General features: G+C 45.8%; 1 protein-coding gene across 5 annotated transcripts in view; it reads left to right on the plus strand.

Annotated features, from left to right (window-relative positions):
- The first annotated feature begins 2,268 nt into the window (after positions 1-2,268).
- Positions 2,269-24,622, plus strand: part of dab1b (DAB adaptor protein 1b) — a 65,066-nt gene continuing 42,712 nt past the window's right edge. For 3 of the 5 annotated variants that reach the window (XM_030403398.1, XM_030403401.1, XM_030403402.1), the window contains exon 1: positions 16,957-17,476. The gene's annotated coding sequence lies outside the window, so the exon portion shown is untranslated. Of the gene's footprint in view, positions 2,390-16,956; positions 17,477-17,546; positions 17,677-24,622 lie in introns of those variants that run through there. The other 2 variants (XM_030403399.1, XM_030403400.1) reach the window with 2 other exon arrangements.

Raw genomic sequence — 24,622 nt, forward strand, 5'->3', positions numbered from 1 at the left:
AAGAGGAGAAAGGAAGGTCAAAGAGAAATGATGTGGTGGAGGAAAGGTGTGGATAGAAAGAGGTAAATGGGAGAGGGTTACAAGCGTGCTTGTGTTCAAACACTGCTTTTGTGCGTGCGTACGTGGGAATACACAAGAGGGAGAAGTGAAAAGGAAAATGACACAGGAAGGCAGGGGTGTAAGAGCAAGAAAACGAGGACAAAAGGGAGAAGGAGAGAGCTGGTGGTGCTGTGTGGGTGCACTGGTTGTAGAATGAGGGGCTGTGGGCTGTAACATTCAATATCTGGTATCCACGCAGCGTTTACTTAATATTGTGTGCAAATATCAGTTACTGACAGATCCCCGCTCTGCGTCTTAACCCCTTTTAACCAGTTCAAACATACACCAGATTTACTCCCGCACTCCTCCTCCATCCTCCCTTCCTCGCTCACAGCCATGGCCTTTAGGTTCCTATTTATCAGCCGGCAGAGTGCAACCTTTTTTCTTAAATAAAACACAGCTCGGCAGGGACTTGTCATGGCTTCTGACTGCCATTTACAGCAGCCAATAGTACATACAGCCATGCGGACAGCGGCCCCATTAGCTAACTGTAACTAGGCTGTGACCGGACACAGCCTCCGAGGCCGGTGGAGGCCAGTTTGACGACAGGGAACACAGCGCTGAGGTGGTTTTCTTACCTGGTTCGGTTTCTGGCACCCCAGGGCTGAATAAGCTCATAGAACCGCTAAACTAGCTAACGACAGATACACTTTGACTTACGTTAGCAACAAGTAAAAGTCCGTAAACCACCTCAGTGTATTCCTTTAGACTTGAGGCTGTGCTAGTTAGCAGCAGTCAACAGTAAGGACTATACGTAATACTGTTTTTGAGGTATACTTTGGTACTACGTTTTACAATTAGCCTACATATTTTATTGATGATTATACCGTGTATGTAAAATGATAATAAAAATGATAATACTGTTAGACCTCATACCATGATATCATAATGATGTACCATACCGTAAAAATCTCGTACTGTTACAGCTACAGCATACTGTTAACGCTTACGCAACAAGTAAAGCAGTCCAGAGTAAGTCTTTTCTCCATAACATGTGAACCAATGTCATAGTGCGTTACACTCTCACGCCCACCCTCCACCTTCGCCATGTGGCTAGCAGTCCTATTAGCTGCCACTGCGCAGGCTGGGAGCTCAGAGTGAACACGGTCCAAACAGTCCAAACAAAACCTCGGAGGCCAGCTTGACATCAAGGAATACGGTACTGAGTTGGTTTTTCGGTTCCCTGGGATGAGTAAGCCAATAGGACTGCTAGCTGCACGACTACCTGAGCAAACTAGCAAACAACAGTTAAACACAGCAGCAGTACTAGTAAAGTTAGTGCCAAGGAAAGCTATCTTTCCATCAGGAAAGTCGGTAAACCACCTCAGTGATGTATACCCTGACGTAAAAATGGCCTGAGTTAACGATAGGGTGGAAACGGTAGACCGATTTCAAGCTAGGCAGAGGTATGCAGATTGACAATTAGCCTTTATATATTACTGACGATCATACGTGTACGTTTGCATTTCTACAGTATTTAATTATGAAGTATTAGCATTATTTAAAAAAATCCAACTTTATATCAATTATATACATAATGTTTTGTTGAATAATTAAAAAGTATTTGTTTAATTAAACCTTTCTGTATTATTAAGGGTAACTGTAACTGATACTAATAACAATACTGTACCATGCTGTCATGTTTTCTGAGATTGTACCGTGATGATTTCAATACGTTGCTCATTACGTTAGAAATGCAGCCCCAGAGGACCTAAAATTTGATCCAGTTTTACCTTCACTGGACGCTCCATTAGTATAGGATGAGTCTTTTATCGTCCTCCATGAAATGACAAACTCTTCTATACCATTTAGAAGTGTTTTTGTCACTGCTGAGCCTGATGAATAGCGTAAGACACTAATGATATAAACACTTGGACGTTGATTTTTACCTCACGGGAGCCTTAATGAAATCCAGACTGCGTGGCCCTCGTTGTGTCACTGTGATGCAGCCCAGGCATGACTAACACCTTTCTGAAGGCTGTCCATCTGTGGTGGGAACACCGGAGAGCCAGAGCAGGGGTCTGAAATGGAGCAGTCCTGACAGACAGATGGCTCAGCTCCTCCGTGCCAGGACTGTGCCCAGCTCCCTCCACCCCCGCAACTCACCCCCTCTTGGCACAGCCCATCTGTGGACTGGCCTTGAGGGGAATGAATGTGGCCCACCTGGACTGACTGAGGGCCCCCGCTACAGTGTCCATTTTGTTCTGAGTCGAAGTCCGTCAGAGCCTAAAAAACACACTTAGCAAAGGAGAAATCGCCCACGCTCGTCCAAGGAGCTGCCCCTCTAAAGGTAAGTGAAGGGTTTCTCTTTTTTTTTTTTTTTTTCGTCTCTCTTGGTTTTCCGTGGGCAGTTGCCATGGCTACGGTAAAGTAAGCGACCACCTGTGGGCTCGCTTCTGATGTACGAGAGAAAAAAGGCAAAAAGAGACAAATCAACAGACTGCAAACGGACTGACCGAGAGTACCCTGGAATAAATCCAACATTTCACAGCCTCTGATGTTTCAAGACATTCACGCAGGCAGATAAAAACGTCTTGATTCAGCAGACAGGAAAGTCTCCAGATCAGTCGGAGAGAGCCTCCGTCACAGTGGGTGTGGGCAGCAGATTTTAGCTCGGGTCACAGCAGCCCCAAGGCAGCTCGCTCCACAGACTCCTTTCCTGCTGGACATCAATCTTCAGAGCTGCTGTCTAGGCAAAGAGCAGATTTGATTTCTCCACTGAACAGAACTCAACCCTTGACCTCCCTTCCCCTCAAAGCCCTGGTAGACCCAAGTAGTTGCTATGGTTACTGTAAAAGCGGGTGGTGGTTGAAGCCCTGCAGGATGCGGAGCCGCTGTGAACATTATAGGAATAGATATAAATTTGTACAAGCCCCTCGCAAAGTGTAATTGAATGTAGTCAGGAAAGCCGCCCCTGTCAATAAATTACCTATTTATCTCTGGCCTTGAACAAGGTGACTGTGTAAGGCATGCCGGCACACTGTGCAGAGTGATGCTCGGCGTCTGTGCAGAGGTGGATCCTGTTTTAAAACAGGCACATCTCCTCCTGTGTGTGTGTGTGTGTGTGTGTTTGTGCACATAGGCGTGTACTGTATGTGTACGTACATGTGTCCAAGCGTGTGAGTATGTGTTGACTTGGTGCCAGTGGGTTTCCTCGTGCCAGCGCCGCAGTCTGGTGAGGCAGAGCGGCGTGTCGGCTGCACAGCTGCGCGCGGGCAGCTCCCATTGGTCGAGGTTAACGAGGTAGTGAGCACATCTGCATCGGAGCAGGACACGGATGAGTGAGGCCACGGCAGACGCTGTCATGCTCCCGCTCGCTCTCTCTCTGACTTAGCTGCATGCGTTTTTCATGTCCGTGAGAAGTGCATGACTGTTTATTTTGACATTAGGAAGAGTGTCAGTATGTCATTAAAAGGGAATCATCTCTTAATCTGAAACTGAACTATTTGCATCATCTCCCAAAGCCTGTCCTGCGCATATGCAACACAGTTTACGCCGTGTGAATGATCGCGTTGCTGTGCAATTAGGATCTGGAAATATGTCGTTAAATGCAAATACCAGTTGTAATGTAACCAAAATCGTCTAAACAACTGTCATTTTAACCAAGTTTATCTGCTTGCAACGCTGTAATCCCTCCTCAAGGTGCACCGACTGCAGCTTTTCCATAGCTTTGATCTATATCTGATGGTGTGCATCAGCAGAGCTCAGTAGCTATTATGGTATTATTCATCCATTCAGCCTGCCAACATAGACGTCTAGACATCTTCAGACCTGCAACACATCAAATCACTGCTCACTGAGATGTGTCTGCGTGCTCAAAATTGGCACAACACCTCATGAAAGACACCTCAAGAGTCAGATTCTGGAAAAATGGCAGCTATTAACGTAAAACAAACAGAGCTGTGTGGACAGGAGATGGGGATGCCAGTTCGGTTAACTTTGTTTTTTGCATAAGCAGGCGCCCATTAACCGGTAACAAGCTGGTTATTTGTTAAGAAAACACGAAAATACATGAAATACAAGCTCCGCGTTCCAAATAAGCTACGTTTCACAGAGTGCTGCAGCAGTGACATTATTCTGAAGGCCTGACAAAAAGGTTTTTGAATCGGATTTTGGATTATATCCGAAAATTCTTGTTCTTGAAACTTGTAAGATCCTTAAAACTTAAATCATAGCACTTATGCACTTAAGGTATCCATGACAAATAGAAGCTAGCCATGCCCTTCATTACCTCACCTGTCCTTTTCCCTCCTCACTCACCTCACCTGTTCCTGATCCCCTTGTCAGTGTCTCTGTGTATATAGTCTTTGTGGTCTCTCGTGTTTGTCAGTTCTTTCCGTGATGTTTCTCTGTTACTCCGTCATGATCTGCCTTTCCCGTGTTGCCACCCTCATGTCTCGCCCTGGTATGTTTCTGGTTTCTCTTGTTCTTCATTAATTTGTTCTTGGTCTTTGTTGCACTTTTTTTTAGCTTGTTGCTACTTTGGTTTTTGTCCTTTAGACCCGTTTTTTTTTGGGTTTTTTTCGGGTTCCCTTGGTCGTTTGCTTTTGTTTGTACTTCATCTTCTGGTAATAAAGCTCACTTTTTGTTCCCCTATTTCCTGCCCCCCGCGTGTGTCTGCGTTTAACAAGGGTACCAGAGGGCTTGGAAAGTGTTTCTATTTTTTCTTTTTCACTTTATCGACGGTAATATGTTGTGGCTCCTTTCTTGTGACAGACGTACTTGCTGTAAGTCGCTTTGGACAAAAACGTCTGCTAAATGCCTAAATGTAAACATAAAAATGACAGTGTGTCTGGATGCAAAGTAAACGATAGACCGACAGGTGTAACTGTATAATAAAGCAGTAGTAGTGCATTTTGGCATATATAGTATGTAAAGATGTCAGAAGTATATATAATGAAATAAGTGAGTGTCACACTGTCGTGGCTCACTGGGATCTTTCTGCATTCCCTGCTCAGATTATGCAACGCAAAGTCAGCAAACTGGGAAGAAAGTTATTCGACTGCTTACCTCGTATTCACATTATTTAAATTATTAGCTACTTTGCTGCATTGAACATTTGGAGCTGTTCTTAAACAAGCTAGCACAGACAAATTTTTTTATATAGATGATTTAAAACCATCAGAACTGACTGCATTTCTGTACGAACTGGATCTTATTTAGGCGTCACTGTCAGTGATTGTGGCTTTTTGCTGTAAGTTTGTTGACACTTCTGTTCGTCTTTTCATCCAGCGGGAGATATCACTGCTGTCAGAAAAGTCCTGATGCTGCATCTCCGCTCTGAATTACAACTCGGAGGCTGGCACGAATGTTTATTTCCCCACTTGGCTGCTTATAATTACAGTATTAAAGATGTGACGTGAATGTGTCATATGACTGCTGCGGTGCTGTCTGCTGGGGGGGGTTGAAAAGGGCCTATATGATGCTAGATGCCAGCACTACAAAAGAAAATGAGGATGCTGTGACACTGAGATCTCTCTGCCAGATGCGTCCTCCACTGAAGTTATGTAATAGTCAGTCAGTCGAACATGGAATCGCGATTGATGCGACGACGGTCTACTGCTGAAGCACGCCTGAACCTTTACAGATGATCAAAAAACCTGGTTAACGTTGGAATCATGTACGAATAACCAGGCTGCCCCGGAGCGGATATGATCACAAACAGGATAAGAATCGAAACGTGCACTCTCCATGTGAGCTTTGTCATCCGTAAAAAGAGAAAATCCTTTCTTCTCTGCGTGCATTTTTCATTTCAAGGAGTCACCCCTTGGAATTCCAGGTGCACCGGTCTGAAAAACAGAAATCAGCAAACTTATCACGCCAAGGGGTGCAGTCGTGCAAAGGCAATGAATTATTGGGATAAACATGCGCAAACTGCCTCGGCAAAGAGGAGGAAGCAATGATATGCCTCCATTCACTTCTCATCAGCTCTGAGTGCTTTCCATAAATACCAGCATTTGTTCACAACTCCAGTGAACAGTTCGTAAAAAAGTTGTGGGTAGGCTTTTATCGTGGGAACGTTGTACCATATCCCACGGGACATGTGCCGCAGCGCCGCGAGAGGACTGAATGACATTCGGGCGGCTTGTTTATGCATGCGCCGTCCTCGGCCTCACTGCGCTCTGCTGCGACGCATGAATGTGAGCGGGCCCAGTCATGCGTGAATATGTCTTTGTGCTTAATTGTGTTTCAGTGCCGAGTAGTATCTATCTAGGACAGTAGCATGTAGTGATTGTTGTTTACACTGCCCATTTACATTAGAAAGCCCCGTAACAATAGGCGGTCTCACCACGTGGATCCGATAGCCGGGGGTTTCAACGTTGAAGCCCGTCGTCCTTATTGTCTGTCTCACCCGGGGAATGTAGAATTAACAGATTAGCCAACTGGAGGGGGGGTGGGGGGGGGGGAGTAGAAGGAGAAAAATGCCGTTTGATTTAGAAAAGGAAAGACAGTGGTGATTGTTTAAGCACGCCTGCACAAATTCATATGTCTATTTGGGGGACAATGACTGGAATCATATGTACACAGGACCTGATGAATGCAAGCGGGCCTTGATAATGCGCCGAAGCAAGTGTCTCCCCTTTTTTCCATCTTTCCTCCCCTTTTTTCTCAGAGTGTACGTCTGTGTGTGTGTGTGTGTGTGTGTGTGTGTGTGATGAGGCTATGAACCGAAGAGAGCGCGGAGAGCGAGACGGAGAGACAGGCAGAGAGAGATAGCGCCGAGATGAGAGGAGGGAAGAGAGAGGGCGAACATATTCGTCTTTACCTTGGATCCACTGGCTGAGTCACTGCAGACGGAGGGCATTTTTCATGCTGCATTGCTACACAGTTCTCTTTACTGCCTTATTTTTTATGACACTCCTCCCCAAGGATGTCGGAGTCTGAAGGAGGCCCCTGACTGTGATTAATATAACAGGCTGCCCATTACTGACTGACATTTGAGGTTCTTCTCCTACACCATTACACATCTGCCTCGTTCCTCATCTGGCGGGTTGCAGCGACAGCCGCGCGTCACGCCGCGATGCACGCGGAGGGATCACAGTTTGCAGAATGTTCAAACCCTCCATCTGGCTGTTTCTCCATCTATTTTTCATTTTACTCTCATTGTCTCCTACCTTTTGTCTCTCCTCGCGTCACTCACCGCCTCCCTCAGATCGTGCTTCCCTCCTCCTCCTCCTTCAAAGACCCTCACACGGCTGTAGCATCTCTCTCTCAATCTGCCTGATTCCTCACGTACCTGCAGTCGTTCCCATTCCAAGTAGGCTGCAAGCATCGCACTTGGCTGCTTGGCCGGTTTTAAATCTAATCCGGCCGCCCGCCATCAAGCATCACTTGTTTGCGCTGGGAAAGTTTTTTCTGGTGTAATTACAGAGCGGATTCTCTGTTTATTAGGATTTTGGAGTTGTGTTCTGAAGCGATGTATCGCCCCCCGTGGAACAAATCAAATCTGGGTCAGAGCCTCAAAATATCAGAACAGGAGCCTTATTATCATTTTTTTTGCCTATTGTCAAGCTTCATAGTCTGCCAGAGAGAAACTCTCTAAACAAAAGGTTGGCACATTTAGGATGGAGATGAGGATACAGTGGGAGGAGAGGGAAACCCAGAATCCAGATGCCAGAGAGGCAGCCTGTGTATACAGCGGTGTGTGTTTGTCCCGAGCAGCCTCCAGCCTCTAAATAACTCAGAGTCAACATGTTGGTGAACTGATTCCTGCGTGACGATCAAAGCCTCCAATCTGGGCCCTGCACCAGTTAAACTCCCAAATCTCTGGCGATTACACCGGGGCAGCCCTGCACACGAGGAACAGCAAGTAGAGAGTCTACCTGTGTGTCAGTGTGCCTCAATTTGCATCCGGGTGTGCGTGTGTGTCATGTAAAGTGTGTGTGGGTGGTTAAATATATATGTCAGTTAGACAGAGAGGTGTGCCGCAGCTGCGCCCGTCTGCCTGCATGTGCACGGGAGTGTGATGATGCGAGGATGTGTATGTAGGTGTGCCTGTCAGGGCTGTGAAGGGGAGGTCTGAAGGCATTTGAATGCGCTTGATGGAAAAATCAAATGCTCCCCGGCTCCCTCCTCCCTCCTCCCTCCCTCCCTCGCCTCGGCTCCCCGCGCGGAGCTCCGCTTTTCTGATGCGCTCCTTAAAGACCGGCGAGGCATCTGGGTGCCGCGCCGCGAAGTACACCCATCTCGGCTCATCACTAATCGAGGATTGAGTCTTAACATCTTGTTTTTTCGTTTGCAAAAAAAAAAAAGGGGAATGTGTGTGGCTAGAAATGAGGAAAACCTGACTTGTTTGCAAAGCGTGCGCACCTGTTTCAAAAAATGCTGCTGCCTAACTATGTCAGGTGGTACGTTGACATCAACATCTCAGTACACTTCAACCACACTGATTTGCACTGTAAAACAAGCAAACTGTTCTCAACCACGCTGACTGCGTTTTTTCACCTACTTTAACAAAAAGTATCTTGCTGCAACTCCACTGGACTCACGCGGAGGCCCACAAGCAACACAATGCTGTAAAAGGCAATCAGACAAAAATGGAATGAATACATGCTGTAAGAGAATAAATCAAATAGAGTTTAGGAAACTTGGTGTTTTAAACGTACTCTGAGCAAGAGTCAGTCGATGTTACTTATTTGAAATTATTTCAACTTTATTAAAGCCCCTGTACGGAGTTTTTAACTGGATATAGAAAAGTCTCTGGTTTCTGATGATGTGTCTCTGTTACCTACAACAGCAAATGAGCCCATCAGCGTGAAGATACGCTTTTTCTAAGTAGTCTAATTCTATACCTCTGAAAGGCATTGGTCGGGTCGGACCACTGACGAAACGATTTACGGCAGTCAGGCCGGAACTGACGACATTCAGGATACGGCATAGCTGTTTTGTTGCTACGCTAGCCAGTGCTAACCGAGCTAAAACTTTTGTCATGGCTGATAATGAGACAAAGAAAAGAAAAAGAATTAGAACCGAAGACCAACGAAAGGCAGAGAGGGAATCCGATCGAGCTAGGGCTAAAACACGGATAAACATTGGCGATTCCTTCCAGAGATGGAGAGAGTTGCGGGGCTTGAAGGGAGGGTCGGATCCATAATTCGCCCGATTCCTCCTAGACAGGTTTGTAAATTTTATTTCATTTATGAAATGTAATGCAGGACGTAGTTTACAGCAATACATGAATTCATGTTGTTACAACAAAGCTGGCTAACATTACCACTAGATTAGCTCTAGTTACTACACTCGTGAAAACGACAACAAACGTCTTAGATCACGCATCCATTTCAGCTGTGTGTATCAGCCCAGCCGACCTGCAACGATGCATCGGTAATATCCTCTGTCATTATAAATGATTCAGTTTCTTACTTAGAACAAAACATCCATCACAATCACTGTGACTTTGCTGTAACGCTAGCTCTGTAGCACCGTGGGTAATATATATAGCTGGGAAATTGCAGTGCAACAGCAGCATTACTTTGTTTCACCGGCAGCATATTATATTAAGTAGAAATACAAATAGACACATTACCTCGTCCCTATGCACGCTGCAGATAGCTGCTAAAAAAAAAAAAAGTTTTCAAAGCAAGTCCCGTCGTCTTTCCGACGTTTCCAAAACAAATCTACACGCGCCGGCCAGACAAACGTCTTCACGACAGTGGGCGCTAGAGCTCATGGGAAATGCAGTCTTCATTCCGGCAAAACACTACCGCTTTCGTCCAGCGGGGCCGCCAAAATCAACACTAAATGAAAAGTCTGTACAGGGGCTTTAAGATAAATTATTTTAACTTAATAATTAGGTCCCGAAACTACCCTTCCGCATAGCTGCAGTTAATATAGTGGTTGATATGATCAGATTTATTGTAATTTTCATCCATTTCTGTACTTTTTTTTTCAGCACCTTTCTGTGCCGAGTTGGCGGCCATGTTGGTGTTGAGCGAGAACATGTAGTCTGCTGAGCGGTTTCACACTAAAGAAAGACACTCAGCCTTCAAGATGTAATTCCTTGTCAGTAATGACTGAGATTTCTCAGAGCTGCAAAGCTGGCAGTTACATCTGAATAAAATAAAATATTAGCACTAAAATTGTGAGTTAAGCTAATTTAATTAGCTTTACATGGTCTACATTTGGTCTTACTTGTTACTGAACTGCTGCAAATATGTAGAGAAACAAAAGTTTAATCATGTTTGGCTGTATCTGCTTTTCTAGAACTCTAGCAGCAGGTTGACATCACACCAAAGTAAATGTGAGCAGTACTTTCCTGTTCTTCCTGTTTTGCCAATACAGAAACGCGCAATCAAAAGCCATTGTGTTTTCAGTGCGGGCCCTCTTCTGCAAAGTCCACTATGTTGCGCTGCCATGTTTCTACAGTAGCCCAGTGTGGATAAACCAAACACTGGCTCTGGAGAGCGGCTTTTGTGTTTTCAGCAGCAACTGTGGGGGAAGGTTTAGTCGCTGGATGCCACTAAATCCCACACACTGGACCTTTAAGTGCATGTGCGATAGTCTTTTTCAGTTTTTGCGTCTCCACGGACTGGAGGTCTTGCCAAGATGGACAGTTGTGCTGTGCAGCAGTGACAGACACAACATCCAATCTGTGAGGCTTTTTCTCTGAAAGTAGCGAGGCATTGCTGCAGCTGTGATTTCCTCCTCTCCTGCATTTACTGTCTTCAGTGTGTGCCTCTCAGACGTATCACTTTAAAGAGCAACAGGGAAACCCATTTCTCTCTCCTTCTCTGGATTCATTTGACACTTGCCTGTGTGTCTTGGGATTTTACGCGTTGGGGTGTGCAACACACACCCACACCGACACGCTGCGAGCTCACACAAACAGAGGCCGCGAGAGCAAAACTCATCTGCACATTCACACAAACACGCCCCCTCTATGCAATGCAGTCAATACAGTGATTGCATTGTGGCCCTGTTTTTTCTTCAGGGTGGTGACAAGTCTTTTTTTCCACTCACATGGTTAAAATGAAATCCAATTATATCTGTAATGGCTCTCCAACTCTTCTTCTGCTTTGAAGGAGTCAGCGTGCTTGAGTCACCGCTGTTGGACCCAAATGTGCTCAGTAAATCAGTGATGCGCAATGGCGCAAATGTGCAATGGAGACAGATGTAGTGTGTGAGTGTGTGTGTGGGTCTGTGTCAGTGCGTGTGTGTGTCTGTGAGTATGTGTGGTCCATGGCTCCGGCTAATGTTAGGAAGTGACTAAACTCCTGTCAAACTTTGTTACTCTGCTAAGTGTGACGCATGTTACGGCGATGGCTGACTATTTGCATATTTTAATTAAATAGCTGGAATTTAGAATTAATCGCTTCCTAAATTTATGGGGTAATTATATGGTGTGTGTCCTTGACTTGGCAGCGTCACCCACCCATGAATAAATTCATCATAGTCTTGGTGATGGCAGACAAAGTTACGCTGACACCTGCAAACTTTGTTTCCTCCACTTACCCCCCAATTACCCTCTTCTACTTTCTTTTCTGACACAATAAATCACATACTGTCACATTGTCTTTGTCGTCGGGGGCCCCCTGTGACAATTTGATCACGGTGATGTGTGGGTGGAGAGGAGCGCGTACAATACGTGCTTGTGTGTGCACGCGTGCGTGTTCGATGGGGTTTCTAAGCAGTCTGCGCGCTCGCACAAAATGAAGGGCCCCTTTGACAAAAAACGGACTTGTGTCGTCGCGCGTTTCCATGGTTCCCTGAAGAAGCTGATGTGTGCTCGGAGTTGCTGATCGGGCAAAGATAGCGCCACCTCACTGTTTTTAGATGCTAAAGGAGAAATCCGACTCACAGTACCCGGAGGCGGGTGATCGACACGCAGGTCAGCGATAAAAACTTCTTTGGACGAGGCTATTTTTCAGAAAGACGTAGTTTTTATGTTAACGTGTGACGAAAGGCCAACATTCCAATAACTAATATTTTGGAAGTATGCTCACATGATGTCACCAAACAATAAGAGAGTGAAATGAATGCAGTGGTAGCAAAAAAAAAAAAAAGATGCAAATGGCCCATTCACAGTTGCCCAGACGTTGCCATATTTCTTCATCAGACAATAATCAAGATGTGCCTGGCAGAAGATAATGTGTGCGCTGCCCTGTATCCAAATACTGTACAGATGCAATGTAACCACAGCGTGTCAGCACGTCTAATTACGAATGCGAGGGTTCAGCAGATGGATCTTAAATCCGCTGCCTTTTGCCTCCCAAAATGAAAACTGGCACCTGTCAGTGTCCATCTGCTTTACTTCCTGTTCTTGTGATTTAATATCAACAGCTAATAAACCGTCACACCCGGAGCTTGATCTTCAACCATATGTATCCTCATATGTGGCCGTGCTGTGGTGAGACTTAATGTGTCCATGCGAGTGTTTGATCGTCTGTGTGTGCGCGTCGCTTTAAATGGAATTATGGGTTTACGCTTAAATGTGAGCAGCTGTGGTCTGAAGGGGCGATAGGTACGAGTTTTGGGTGAAAACGATCAGCAGGATGTAAATGAATAGCAGTTGTGACATTATGATGTCTATGTATTTGTTGTAGGCATATCCGCTGTCCACAAAAATTGGTTACATCCTCAGATGCCATCCCTGATTACTGCTGATGTTTTGAAATTCAATTATTATAATTAGGCAGGTTAAAAACAATCCAAGGTTAGCGTTATAAGACAGATACTGTTATATTCCGCGCCAATACAGCTGAAGTATGTAGGACTTCTTTCTTCTCATACAGAAAACAACAAAGCTGAGGTTCTATTTTCACAAGTGAGTGTTTTAAAAAGCCAGATGAGTGGCCGCATCGGAATTTCCACTGTCTAATTATCGCAAGTTTTATGAGCGAGATTTTCTCCAGACCTCTCGTGACCTTGACAAGACAGCTGGTCGGGTTACACGAGATTAATGAGCTGGCGCTTTGGCTTTCGGACTCAGACGTGACAACAATGGCAGAGGGCATCAAGACGCAAAAGCACAACAAAGCAAAATGTGTGACCCGATACGCTGGCTCATTTTAAAACCCTGGAGAGCATCGGCACCGCGCACCAACCACGGCAGTACGGCTGCATTCATCCTCTGCTGCTCCTCACTTCCAGCCTGCTGCTTCAAGGTGGACGTCTGATCAAGTGACAGATGAGCTGGAAAAGGAAGGGACTGACATTACATCTAGTCCTTTAAGGTGGAAAAGTGCTCAAATTGGTATTAATGTTCTTTTTTTTGTGGCACTTAAGAGGAGTGGAAGAAGATGGAAACACATTCAACATTGGCATAAAAAAAGGTGTGTTAGCAAACAGCTGCATTCATTTGGAGTCAAGTTAGCATCCACCTGACCAATATCGATCCAGGGTTAAGCCTTTCATTACCTCTTTTTTTGGGGGAAGGGACGGGATAGTAAATGCAGCGAACCATGTTCATGAAGCGTGTGGCTAGCTTAACTGTTTGCTGTTTGATGCTATAAACAGTTCCGCGGGTATTACCAGAGCCTTCTTTGCTACAAGCGACTGAGTTTTGTGTCTGAAAACGAGGCTGATGAGAGCGGTGAGAATGAACCAAAACAGTTTTGTTTAGAAAACCAAAACAATTTGCTGAAAAATGCTAAAATGCCCCATAAGCCTCAGGGGGACTAAAGTTAGGTCGTAATTCTCTGTTAGTTTGTCAACCAACCATAACCAACCCATCTTTGTTGAACATGGTTATTTGACATTCTGTTGCGACATTTTTCTCGCCACTCGTCCTTCAAAAGCGCGTCTGCTAAATGTTAGCATGGTGTAAATGATCCACACATGACAGTTAGCTTGAACCCCCCCCCCCCCCGTTATCTCCCTCATTTAAAAACTTTACCACTCTGTGCTTTATCTGTACATTATGATTAGCTGTGGAAACAAAAATGGAGAACGTGGAAACTTTCACCAGCAGCCGGAGTCAGTCGGGGTCAGGGGTCACATGTCATTTATCGACGTCAGCCTTCTCTCGGCCGTTCCCTCTCTGAATGCTAATCACTCACACGCCCCGGCGACAATACGATTAGACTTGATTAAAACAGTCCATTAGCATAGAACTCATTGGAGGCTGGGCACAATACTGAGAAGGACAGGCCTCTCTCCTCGATAACACGCTCAACTCTGCGGCTGTTTACTCGTGTCAAGAACACGGCTGAATGGCCTGATCAGCGGTCAGGTCTTTAGCAAGCTGTGGAGCAGGACAGCAGATCAGCATGGGCGTGTTTTCTGCCGCTGAGGTACATGTGTCGCGATCCCAAAGCTGCTACTCTGTCATTGTAACCAGGAACTAGTTATTGATCAGCCTTCACTCCAAGTTTCGCTGCAGGGAGGAGGGGGAGGGGGGGGGGGAGGGGGGGCAGAGTTAACCATCTCTCCTCTGGGAGATGACTAATCATCTGCGAGGGAGCGGCGATGAGAATTTTGACTGCGGTAATCTCCGGGTTGAATGGAGATTAACCGCCATGTGGGGTGATGACTCTCGTCTTTGTCTCTTTTTGTCTGGATGGGGATCTGCTCGCCTTATCTTATCGCTCTGCCTCATTTCTCCGGGGCAGTTCTGCGCCGTTATCAACACAGCTCCATCTACATGGAAATCGAAGCCTTTTGCAGAAGTGGAATACGATTAGGGAGGGGGAGAAAAGTCTAATCTCTCCCCCCCCCCTCCGATTCATGCTAATAACGCACCGCAGCAACCTGCGAAGAGCTGAGAAACGACGATACAGTGCACACACCGTCTGTTGTTGTTGCTGTGAAGGTGGATGGACGGATGGATGAACAAGGTGGCACAGGAGCGATGTGCTCATGTGTAACTCATGAAAACATTTCATCTGCGAGGCTTCTTTTTGTCTGTGGGCCTTGAAAATGAGGATTAACTCTCGCTTCACGGAACCCAGCTGCCTGATACTGACCTCCTTTGTTTTTTAATGACCAAAGAGTAGATGCCTGTGTGCATGTGTGCATGTGTGTGTGTGTGTGTGTGTGTGTGTGTGTGTGTGTACATAGAAGCAGGGGTGGCCGCTAAAGGGAGGGCGGGTTACAGGGGGGGATTAGAACCCACACAGCAGCCTCCCTCCACAGTAAACAAAAGTACATGGCACTGTACAGTGTGTGTGTGTGTGTGTGTGTGTGTCTATGTGTGTGTGTATAAGTGTAGAACATGCCACTGCCACTGCTGGTGACACCAGACAAAAAGAGGAAGACTGAGTCCATCTGTGAAAGCAGCGGGATTAAGCTGCGCTCAAGCCAAGAGCTGCACGTCAATCAGGCGCTAAGTGTATGTGTGAGCGCGCACGTTCCCGCCAGTGTGTGTGCGTTTGTGTGCGTGCGTTCCATACACAACTGTACACACACACACACACACCGACTCCGAGCTCTCGTCCGGTTGTGGGGGAAGGAGTGCCCCAATACTGTTGTTTTCATTTGTAATCTGTGGGATGGAGTGAAGCCAGCGACGCATCAATCACACTCCGAGGCGGCAACACTATGAGAGGAGAAAAAAAATGAAAGGAGAAACTTTTTTTTTCCTCCCTCCCAAAACGTGTGAACTCTTGTGGCACCGGCGCATGAATCAGACATGACTGACGCTGTAATGTAGAGTGAAAATGATGTCAAAACAAGAGTGCTGACATTTAAAGGGGCCCGGCGAATTTTGTATGCCTCAACAAACCAAAAAATAAACAAAGTAAACAAATTGTCTTTGTTTTCACGACTGAGTACACAAGCTGACCTGAAAGGACAACACAGGTTGAGACTGTTTTACTTTGTTTACATTCGGCGGACCCTGCCACCTTTCCTCTGAGGAGAGCTTGTTTATTCAGTTTTTATCCCCGAGTTATTACCTCACTGATATTGTGAATATTACAGTGTGACTTACTCCTCCCTGACTACGCAGTGCCCCTTTAAGGTGAACACAAAAATCACGTCTTGCCCACTTTTTATCTACTGGAATGTTCCAGACAGTCTCGTGCGCGCATCCCCCCCCCATGGGTCACCCACCACCCATCCTCCTCCTCCTCCTCCTCCTCCTCCTCCTACTGGTTGCTGTCCCTTTTGAGAAGCTTGTTGTTGCCCTGTCAGGACCCCCCGCTGCTCCCCCATAATGCACCAGCACTTCTCGGCGGCACCCTGTTGGGGCCAGAGTGAAGCCACCAGCGTGCCGGCTTGGCCACTCACAAAAGGTCACGGCCGCCAAACAGTAGGTGTGTGTGTTGGTGTTGGTGGTGGTGGGGAAGCGGGTTTGACCTGGATGTAGCAGGAGCCGGACATGAAGGTGGGGGGTCATCATGGCCCCACGTGCCGGGTACCGGTGATTGAAGCTGGCTCACTCCTCCCTACACCTTTCACCCCCGGGCTGGAGGGGGAAATTGAAATCAATACGGCCTTATGATGAGGCGACTGGAGTGGGACGGGGGGAGGGAGGGAGGGAGGGAGGGAGATGCTGATGGATGGCTGGTTAAAGCGGGGGGCGATCAATTACCCTGATGGATTGCTTTTTGGGGATTTCAGAGAAATGAGACGGATCCCTGCTCCTTAAAGAGCGATCGTCCAGCGGAGAAGGAGAAGGAGACGGAGACGGAGACGGAGAAGGAGGGTGCTGCGTGACACCCTTTTGCGAGGCCCTTGGAATATCATTCACTTACATCTTTGTTGTTGTGAGAAGAAGTGGCAACCGGTCCCTCCTCCTCCTCCCCCTCCTCCCCCCCAATCCTTTATTTTTTTTCGAAAATGTTTAATCCCCTCTCTCCCCTCCCCTCTCTCCATCTCCTCTCTCTCTCTCTCTCTCTCTCTCTCTCTCTCTACATTATTCTCTGTGCATTTTTAATTTTTTTTTTTCTCTTCTGTCACCGGGGGCCCAGTTTTCCCCGCCCACTCTCCTCGTTTTCGCCCGAGTCTAGAATAGTGGAGCCAAGAAATAGTTAATCTCTCCGGCTGCCGCTATGATTGGCCGCTGTATGCAGCCCTCAGCCTCCTTGAATGAGAAACAGGGGTAACCAGGCAACTTCAGAGCTGGAGAGAAGAAGAGAGGGGGAGAAAAATAGAGAGAGAAGAAGAAGAAGAAAAAGAAGAAGGAGGAGGAGGAGAAGATGATGATAGGGGGCTTCTTTACGGGATCTCAGAAATTATAAGGGGGGTGGAAAAAAACGTTTGAAAAAAAAAAAAAGAAAAGAGAAGCGAGGCAATGTGATTTCACCTTGTGCGTCCGGCAAATGGAATTAACAAATGGATTTTCTTAAACACGCTCCCTCTCCCACTCTCTCTCCTCCTCTCTCTCTCCCTCTCTCGCTCGCTCTCTCTCTCAATGGGGGAGAAAATCGAGCGCTCAAATGAAGGGGACACAGATGTGGATTAAAAACGCGTAAATGGGACACTCCGCGGAGGAAAGGTGAGTGGCGTCTTCCCCCATTAAACCGGGAGTCTTTATTTATTTATTTATTTATTTTTTAAACTGTGAAAGTGTCGGGAGCTGGTCCGAGAGGATGCGAGGTTCGGGCTCGGCGACGTGTCAGGATTTATGGATAGGATGCGTTGGCCGCTGATTTGGAAATGGGTTGCGGAACCGCCGCTGTGGACGACCCGGGAGGGGTGAGACAGTCATATAAGATGATAGAATGAAGAGGCAGGACACTCGTCAGGGAGGGATAAATCGATGGCTGTTTGGCGGCTTTGGATGTGGAGTCCCTTTAAAGCGCCAAAAAACGCCGGTCGCCTGTCAGATACGCTGCTGTCCCACATTCGATTGCGCACAGATTGGACACATTTCGTTCGGAGGTGGCTTTCGGTTCGTGACATGCATGTGTGGGCACTGCTGCTTTATTAGATATGATCTAAAGATACAAGTGTGAGCTAAAAGCTGTCCCCCCCTCCTCCCTCCGCAAATATTCAAATGAAGAGATGTCCTGCTGCAGCGGCAGTAAGTCATCCTCAAACGGCGGCGTGTTAACCCGCTCCTGTGCCGTGTGAACGAGTGAACGATGGCACATATGTTGCTGGATGTATTGAATTATGTCCAGCAGAATGCTCAGCGGGCTGCGCTGGGATGATGAGTACCTGTGGATGGATGGATGGATGGATGGATGGAGGGATGGATGTCAGCGCGCAGTGTTGCGCAGCGGCACCGGCAGCGCAGAGCCTCAAAACCGGCGCGTATAGGCCCGGGAGAGGAGAAGAGCGGGTGCTTCTTTGGGGTCTTCATTCACGTCCCAGGGTCATTGTGGGGATAGAAACAATCCTGTTAATTGTGGAAGCGTCCAGGCGTGGAGGGGTTGTCTGAGCTGCGTCAGGACGTGCAGTTGCGCCCACATTTAGGATTTTCCTGATGAGATTAGATGATATCAGAGGTTGATCACTCCGAAATTCTCTTCCCTCTTTCTAGAATACACTTGGATTCAACTTTTTGATGGCCTCTTATTGGTATTGGTTCGTTCTGTAACCATATTGATCCAATTAGACTGACAGGAACCAATCAGCACCGGCTAAATATTCAAATTAACGCCCCATTATCTCCTATTTGAGTCTTGATTTCTTCATAAAAGTGAAAAAATAAGAGTTATCTGTGCAAAACACAAATATTTCATCCATGATGGATCTTCCACTGTGCATGTTTAACCCCTTCCTGTCATGATTTTTCCATGATTCTTACATCTCAAACCGCCAACCCCCCCTCGGGTAAAACTGAATATGAGCCAACAAGACCAGTTCAAATGCACAATGCATCTCTGGACCATATGTCTATCATGATGCCCTGCCTGTTCTGCTTGAGTGCTGATGTACGAGCAGGCCCGGATGGAACATGCTCTTGACCACTGCTGTGGAAAAGCAGCAACAAAACAGCTAGCGGCTATTAAACAAGCCCGCCGGCCCACCTACGTCTCGGATGACCACGAGTGGTGTTTGTGTTGCGTCGTTAGCGTTTTGACATTGGTGCCAGAGTTCACTGGCGACTTCAGCCAAACTGCCTTTAGTAATCTCCTTACAGAGGATGTTCTGCAACAGATCCTAAGCTGCAGCCTCTGGCTCCATTGTAGGACACATGCACACACACACACACACATGCATATATAACAATTTCCAGTTGTCATCCCAAGACAGTTCTTTGCAGCCCAGTGTGAGTCGGGGGGCTTAAGATGGAGCTGAACAAAACACTAGAGAGCATTAACTTCTCCAGTAAGAGCTTTGTTGGGTCTCCCAGTGGAATCAAGACACTTAATTTAGCTCCTCGCAGCTAAAGCAGCCAGTGGATATGGGAGCTGTATCTTATCCGATTAGGACCGTAATGCCTTTTTTTGCAATTATTATAAAATGGTGAGCGTGGTTTGGTTATTTCTTTTTCATGTTGTGTCAGAACAGTCACAACAATGCAGTGACAACGTTTTCGGGTGATTCCTCCGGGTTCTCTCGCCGAGCGTTGCCTCTTGCCTTTTGTCTCGCTGAAAGCCCGGTGTGCTATCACGTTTGTTCCCCCCCATGCTGCAGCAGCATTACCTCAAGTTGAACTCCCTCAAGATTTCCCCAAGTGCTCTGAGATGATGAGTCTAACGAACGGGGGGGTTACACTGACACTAATGTGGCGTTTCAGCGTGAGATGCAAAGTTGCGGGAGTGGCCTGAATCTTTTATAAAAGTAGTTTTAATGAGCTCGCAAGATTGTGTCTGAGTTCTCATTTCGCTGGTGGCCTTATCACATCTAGTCGGCTCATTAATGGAGATGTGGCTGCAGGCGAAAGGAGGGTCAGAGGTGAACTCAGTTGCCTCGGCTGAAGAAGGGGGAGATTGCCCAGATAGCGGCGCGTTGTGGGATGCTGAATGATGCACATGCTCTGTTGGGAGTGTAATCAACATGACAGGTGCATCTGAAGTTGAGAGCGCAAGACTCAAACTACAAGCTGTAAAAGGAGGTGAGGAAAAGGGCCTCAGGTGAGTTCAAAGGAATAGTTTCAGTGGGTCTCATGCAAAGGGTTAGGTAAGAAGAACCTCACAAAAACAACACATTGATTTTTAATGGGGGTTATGTGCGTGACTGTTTCTTGTCCAGGGTTCGGGCAAGGTTGGCCAAGACATAGACGGGCACATAACTCCCGTAAAACTGTAATTTTGACACTTTTCTCAAGATGAAACGAACAAGACATCAAGTGTTGCTTTGTGAGCTCGAGATGGGAGAAGGGCTCGGAGTTTAGGTAAAAGCAGCGGTACCACAGTGTAGAAATACTCTGTTACAAGTATTTCCATCAAAATATACTTAAAGTACCAGAAGTAAAGGTAATCATTATGCAGTTTTTGATCTTTTTAATGTTGAAGCTGATAAAAGTGGTTTAACTACTTTATATATTCAATATGCTGGGTAGCTTGCTAACTTCCCATCCATAATATTACATCATACTATGTTGTTTATTATATTTTGTACTATTAAACCAAATGGGTAAAGTAACTAGTAACTAGAATTGTGCAAATAAAGATAGTGGAGTAAAAAGTACAATATTTGCAATATAAGTAGAAGATAAGAGAAGCAGAACATTTAAATATGTTCCAGTAGAGTGCAAGTATCTCAAAATTTTACTTAAAGGTGCAATATGTAAGAATTGGTCAGCTGGTGTAGTCACAGTCAAAACCAAAATGGGTCAGCATATCACCATAGTGACAGCTAACTGTAGCTGTCATTAGCTAGTTAGCTTGGTTAGCAGTGCATCTAGTGGTCTGTATTGGGAGCTCAGAGGAATAGATGAGTGTTTGTGTTTGAACCGCTTTGGACCAGAATGGGCTAGCTGGTTAGCATGCTGTCTTTAGTGAATATCACAATACATAGACATTGGCATGTAAAAACTGCGATTTCTTCACATTCAGTCAAATTTCTTTTTCATTTTTGAATGTTTTCTACTGAGACTCTTACATTTTGCACCTTTAAATACAGTACTAGAGTAAACACCAGCTGTTAAGCCTTGTTTCCAGTCTTTATGCTAAGCTAAGTTAACAGGCAGCGGGCTCCACCTTCATGTAGTATATGCATCATCAGCCTTTTGACAATCACTAACATAATGTCCTAAGAAATGTAATTAATATGTATTATTGGGTGCAGCTCAATTATGTGGTGGTGCCACTAAATAAAAAAGTAAGGCGCACCAGTGCAACCAGTGGGAGAAATGGCTCTGCAGCCCCGTGAGAACCTACAACAGGTCTCTCGCCGACGTCGATAAGCTGATTGGTGAAATATAACATCTGAAATTGGAAAATGTTTGAATAAATACATTTACGTTCCAGTTTGTTTGGGCTGCACCAGTTTCAGTAATGAAACCGGAAACAGGTCCACACATTTAAAATGAAATACACCGCCCACAGCATTTATTAAACTGTCTTCATTAAACTATTATTCACGTTCTAACGAGGACATGAATTGCAACTTTGTTTTCATTCATATCTTGTTACGTAGGAATTCATTTAATTCTTTCCAATATCCATTTAGACATTACCCAAGTAAAATGGCACCACTCTGTTTACGGATGCACGTCACATGATATTGTTGTTGTTTTCATTGAATTGCATGTTGAAATGAGAGAGGCAACGAGGAAGGTCATCTGAGGAATAAAACAATCAGATCAGTAAGTGCTGTTAATGGCAGTCGAGGCTCATGTAATGTTGCCATTGACTCGCATGTGGCAGAGTCAGTTATAGATACATGTGTACGTTCTGTAAAAACGGCAGTCGAGTGCCATTGGCTTCAAGTGTTTTCTCTCGGTTGTGTCCCCTGTCACACCGACCCTGTTGAGCTGACAATGAGGCGGTGACCCCCACCACTACAGAGACTGTTACTGGAATCAAATGGGGCAGTGAATTGCCAGCCCATCACACAATTATTTCCATTGTGCTGAGCCGGGTGCCGAGTAATCCTTGTGCCTTGGCCTGTAACATCTGGTGAGTGAGTGAAGTGTTCAGTGTGAGGCCGCCAGTGTCAGCCTGCCTCCCACGTTCAGCCGGAACGGCCGTCACTGCCCGCTTCACTTCCAGAGGACTGGGCATCTTCAATGCATCAATGACACCAGCCATCACAAGGGACATGTAGCATGCCAAACCAGTGATTCATTAGGACTCAATTAGCTGGGAGGCATGGGGCGTCCTGCCATATGCCTCGAGGTTCTACTGCAATCAGTACCCACACCCTACTACTGTAGTCTCAACCGTCGTTGGCGCTGCACGGTCTGTGCATGTGCGTTGCGCGTTGTACAGTACCAGCGCAGGGCCGCAGTCTGTTCCTGTGCACGGAGTCGTCCTCTTTGTACTGCTGAAACAAGTCAGGGGTGGAGATTTAGCGTCTCTGTCTCCAGCCACCCAGGTTCTGAGCTGGGAATGAGTCACAATGACCTTCATCTCAACTCATGTTGCGCCAGTTGGCTCCGTATGAAATACTCATCCATCTACTGAAGTATGAGGCTGTGGAGCTCCAGATACTGTAAATCTTAGGAGGTAAGAAAGGCCCCCCGCTCAATATCGACTTCGCCTCGCTTGCCAAGAGGCGGCGTGTGCTGCAGACAAGATCTATCCGCCCTCAAATCTAGTTTGTCTTCTTATCTGTGCCAAGGTAAAGGCGCCCCTCGCCCCATCCTACGTGCCCCCACCACCCCGTCACACTCCTCACGAACCCGAAATTAATGAAATGAGATCGGAGCAGAGAGCAGCTTTAAAGAGACCGAGGGCGATAAACACACCCAGATAAGTTGCATGATGTGATGTGATCTGATGTGGCACATGCACATACATGCAAGCTGACATGTGATATTTATTAATGACTGATATTTCTGAGATCTTAAAGGTCAATATGGCTAACATGGCCTTAGAACTGCCACTGGGCTATTTGTTACGCCGATGTTCAAATATTCAAGATTATGCACAGTTTCAGAGGCGTCTGTCACATGATGTTTTTCTAGTGAAATGGAATATGTGTGCGGGATATCATTTCGAGAGGCACTCAGTCAAATCATTCAGATATTTGACTACTACAAAGTGGCAGTGGCTTCCAGATACTGAGATCAGTAGAGACTCTCTGGCTCGTCTGCACCTCCCTCTGAAGGTAGAGAATGAAAGAAAAAATTCATAAATGAGACCTCAACCACATCTCTGACCCTCGATTTCAGAAGCGACATAGCCGGAGCTACCTACTAAGACTCCAAAGCTGACAAGACATGTGCACTTTTACCGTACTAAATGTGATGGCTCAGCGGGTCACCCCAAATTAAAATGAAGACATTTCTTAATCTGCCAAAGAGTCCAGGATGAGTCATGAAAAACATTAAAAAGGAAGCTAAAAGAAAGATATTTTGATATAAAATAATGTCAGTTTTCTTCATATATATTTGACATTTACGGCGACAGAATTGATGCAGGGCCACCTGTAGTTTTATGTCACCGAGCCTTTAATTTTTCAATTTTTATACCAAGAAATCATCTGGATCAGAGGATTCCACAATATGCAGATAGAATAAATTACTTTTTTTCTTTTTTTTTTATGAAATATATTATACTGCATACCTATGTATTAATGATCAGAGAGGAGCATGTCGGGCAGATAACAAGTGAAACATTGATATCTGCCTGAATCAGGTGTTAATTAGAGCTGCAGCAATTTGTAAGTTAGTCATTTAGCTGATTGAAAGCAAATTAACGGGCAACTTTTTTGGTAACTGCAAAAGCGAAAATGTCAACATTTGCTGGCTCCAGCTTCTTAAAGGGTAACTCTGCCAATTTTACACATTAAAGTGTGTTCATATGTCTTGAGGAGTACTGCTGCATATGTAGAAAATGTAGCCTTAAAGCCTTGAGTGGCTCCAGAGGAAGCTGCATGTTACATGATAATGTGCCTCGACCGATGCCACTCAGCGGCCCAATTGCATTGTTGGAAATGTAGGTGCCAGGTTCTGTAAAGCAGTCCGCCGATCCACTGCTGATAATGGACTCATTATGGATGATAAGAAAACAAGTGATCAAATTCAGTACAGCCTTTTTTTTATCTAACAATTGAGTAACACTGAGTACTGAGTAACAATTGATCAGATCACATGCAGCTTCTTCTGGAACCACAAAAAGGTGTTCTACTACTTTTACTCTACTACTGCCCGAGACCTGTAAACACACTTGTGTCTGAAAAATTGTTGGTGTTACCCTTTTAAATGTAAGGATTGTAAGGACTCTTCTTTGGCATTCATGACAGTCAGTGAAGAGTTTTTGAGTTTTGGGCTGTTTGTTGGACAAAAGAAGCAATTTGAAGAAGACACTTTGGGCTCTGGGCTTTTTTTAGATGTTCCCATTTTAATTTCACGTGCCTTGTTTTGAGTGAGTGGCTTCAAGAAGTAGAAAAGGTGTGTTTTTTTTGCAAAAATTAGAAGCGTAACTTTTCAATAATGCCAGGAGCGGCGAGAGGAGCCGGAGAGAGAAAATCGAGTCAACTTGGAGCAGCTCTGCCCCAGTTGTAGGCACGTGCAGCCACCCAACTGCACTCCTCCAGCGTTTTCACCGCATTACCCAGAAACGCTACGTTCGTGTGACCC

This window comes from Sparus aurata, chromosome 21 (assembly GCF_900880675.1).
Source record: "Sparus aurata chromosome 21, fSpaAur1.1, whole genome shotgun sequence".
Classification (NCBI taxonomy): Eukaryota; Metazoa; Chordata; class Actinopteri; order Spariformes; family Sparidae; genus Sparus; species Sparus aurata.